General features: G+C 33.5%; 1 long non-coding RNA gene across 1 annotated transcript; it reads left to right on the forward strand.

Moving 5' to 3' along the window:
* The first annotated feature begins 347 nt into the window (after positions 1-347).
* Positions 348-3,331, forward strand: LOC136974631 (uncharacterized). The gene is made up of 2 exons (XR_010880671.1): positions 348-622; positions 2,555-3,331. It is a non-coding gene; the product is annotated as an uncharacterized lncRNA (long non-coding RNA).
* The last annotated feature ends 472 nt before the right edge of the window (positions 3,332-3,803 follow it).

Genomic DNA, 3,803 nt, shown 5'->3' on the forward strand with positions numbered 1-3,803 from the left:
TTCGCCGTATTTACATAATAGCAGACGGCGTAATGTATGCAGCCAGTGTACTTAAGGCAACATTTAAGGAGAGAAATATTTTGAAACGAAAACAAAGTGTGAACCTTAAAGAAACTTCCGATTGACCTCCCTAGATGGAGCCAACGAAGGAAATTTTTGAATGAATGACCTTGAGACAACTTGTTGCGTCCATTGACAATTATCGGATGAATGCTCTACGCTATTTCAACAATAATATTCATAAATTAATAATAAAAAATGAAGGAAAAACGAATCGGAGGGTGTTTGGCAAAATTCTAAAATTTATTCCCAAAGAAATATGGCTTTACCCGTGATCCAGACTTCCTTCTACTCCCTACGGCGCTGACGTCAGCGAAAACCATCCCTCACGTGACCGGACGGAATGACGTCAACAACAAAGTAAATTATTGGTAGAAAGTACGTGGGGGGAAACGAGACGCCCACAAAGAACTTTGGATAGTTGAGAGAATAATACCCATCTGTTATCGATATTGTTTGTGCGCATCTCGAATTTTTAAACTGTAAATCGTCCCGGTGTACATTTTAAGTAGTAACAACAAGTTGGAATCGTCTACAACTGCATTGTTAAGCGGGAGATGAGGTAAGTTGCATACAGGTCGGGTATGCAGCATTTTTACGGGAAAAGTTAATATTTCCTATATCGCTCTCTGTACGGGATAAAGGTTCAACCTGCTTAAGCTGCGAGTTTAAAATTTATTCGTGTTAAATGAACGAGAAGTGATTGAGTTTAATAGAGGAAATCCTAAATTACACACGGCTTTGAAGGACGTGTTTTGTTTTTTATGCCTCGTCAGGTATTATACGTTGGCAATTTTTAAATGAAATTAACTCTGTCGAGGCATACGCTTTAAAATCTCGTTTATATAGAAATTCACCGGAAAGGTGAGATTGATTAATTGTTATTATTTAAATTCTGTAGTCAAGAATCTATGAAAAATTGAAATTTCGGTAGAAAATTATCAGAACACACACTTTTTAAAGCGAGATGATTCGACGAGTTCTCGCTCGATCTTGGTTGAACTTTTAATCCGGTTTACTGGCATCCACTTTTGTTTTGTTGGCTCTTTTCTACCAAACAATGTTCAATTAATTTTTTTACTTTATAATTTTATTATACCGCCTTTAAAAGTTTTAAACAATTTTTTCACGCTTAAATGCGAATTTAAACTTGCTAAAATAGGCTAAAATATGTATTTACATTAAATAAACACCATTAATTGCCAATATAATTGAGGAAATTTGTTCTATTTCTACTTATTTTGAAAAACCGATTCCTAAAAATGGATCGGCCCGTTTTTCCACTAATCTGTTTCCAATTTGGATCCCTTTTCTTGGCTTGTAAATTCGAAGAAACACGAGAACATAACTTTTATGTATTAATAACTAACAAAGTAATGGAAACCACAGCTTCTATTTGTTAAACTCGTCGCTTTCTCGCCATTTAATTACTTCCTCCTTAATTATGTCTCTAAATAATCAATTTTATAGCCATATTTACGAATACATTCTCAATATTCTCGAGTAGAAAAAGTGCAAATTCATTTATCATCTTTCATTATGCTTAGTCACAAGAGACTAAGCAATAATCGCGGCTTGTTTTTCTCTCTTATCTGTTCTACGCAGGAATTTATTAACTGCAAAAATAATAATAAAAGTAGTCTAAATTAGGTCGCGAAGTAACTTTATCCAGGGCTAAGTATGAATTTCTGAACTTAGAACTGGACTTCCAGGTTAGTATATTGAGTTAATTGCGTTCAAATAACATTTTTTAAACTTAGTTTTTATTTATATGTAATTTTTAAAATCAATTTTATAACTTGGCTTCTTGATCAGAATATGTATACATTTTATATATAACATACATTGATACTATAATCGGTCAATTGATCTGTATATGTATGTATATGTAAACAAGAATCGTTTATTATGAATTTAAACAAATTTGAATTGATTCAAAATTTCTAAAATTCGAATTTTGGATGTTTTTCTATTAATTTTTCTACTGGAAATCAAAAATTAATTTTACAGCCTGATTTTCTACTGACTTTTTTCTTTGTTGATTTTTCTGTGAATATTATACGATTTTCTACAAATTTAGCTATCGAAAAATCCAGAAAATTTTCAGAACTGTCTGAAAGAAAGAAAGGTTTTGTTAATGACAGTTCACTCCTCACTCCAGTATTTCTGATTACAATACTGTTGTTTTAATTAAATATTTAAATTCTGTAAAGTTTTCTCTGGATTTACTGATCAGCACAAAAAGTAATATCCAATTTTCAACTGTAATCAATTGATACCTGGTTTGAAATTGTTAGTGTCAGAAATCTTAGAATTGCTTTAGCATTAGACGGCAAATTTATATTTACAAATTCGAATTCCTTAAATTTTTCGAATATTTTTGAATTTGAATGCAACGAATTGAAATTAGTTAAGCCGAAAAATTAGCCAAGAAATTGGCTAATCGTTTTACGAAACACAATTATTTTTTGATATATTTTTCTGATTTTAACAGTTATCAATCGGTGAAAATCGCTAAAGACAGCTGACCCTATCCAAGTTTATAATGAATATTATGAAATCGATGTGAACGACAATGGTCTACGTGGCAGTTATAGTGATAGTGATTTTAATTATTTTGGCAGCCGCCATTTCCCTCTTGATGTGGACTTCGTGTTGCTTTCCATGTAAAGAAGAAATGGCAAACAAAAAAAAAGAAAGGCAAATTTGTATCTTCCAATCACAAGAGACATTCTACCGACGACACCGAGGAAGCATCGCCTACCGACACGGATTACGTGTTCGAAGGTGTGACCTGCGAAACTCCGAATCACCACCCCCGACATTTTAGCGACGATCACACTGCTCGTATAGACGAACCGGATAAGAGCGCTACTGGCCAAGATGACGCGGTGGTGGCCACTTCCGATAACGACAACGCCACTTCCGTTTAAAGACGTTCCTTCCAGTCGTGGTCGCATCGGTTCCGGTGGCGCTACCTTCGTTTCCGGTTATTGTCGATGGAGGTGGGGAATTTGACTGCGGTGGTGTATGAAATTTCGGCAACCGAAGAATAATTTACTACAATTATTGCTGTTAATTAATGAATTGAAATTTTTGTACGGTTGTAATATTTACAATATTTATAGATCTGAAGGAAGAACCGTTTAACAAAAATTGAATTATATTATACTATACACGAGTATTTACTGTGTACACCTTGCTAAGTTATCGGGAGGAAAATGATTATTTTTTTAAAGTAAAATAATAAAAAATAACTTGTAGATGGTTAGATTTTGTAACTTTCTCTACGGCTCTTTACTCCTGTACTTTTGTAGGACATACTTTTTAACGTTCGTATTGTCCCATTTCCCACAATAACAATAGAAGTAATGCAGTAGATACAAAAATTTAATAAGGCATTGGCGGTAACCCATGTTGCTCACATTTTATTGACTCGTAATCAATATTTTCTCACGGAGTCGATTGGGAAATTATCTTTGTTCCATTAATTTCTTAGAAAAATCAAATTAACACATTAACACGAATCTGTACACTCTTTGTGATGGATGATCTTAATAATTAGCCTATTCTATTGTTCTTAAAACTGTTATAACGTGCTTCAATTCGCCCGAACTTAAAAACAAAGCTCATAAAGTTTAGTACCATAGCGACCTCGTACCTCTACGGGAAAAATTGTGCCGCCGTACTGTACATCTTATGCAAGAATATTTAATGTTCTGTAGTTTTTACGTATACAGTAA

Source organism: Centruroides vittatus, unplaced genomic scaffold (genome assembly GCF_030686945.1).
Source record: "Centruroides vittatus isolate TY-2023 unplaced genomic scaffold, ASM3068694v2 contig_351, whole genome shotgun sequence".
Taxonomy (NCBI): Eukaryota; Metazoa; Arthropoda; class Arachnida; order Scorpiones; family Buthidae; genus Centruroides; species Centruroides vittatus.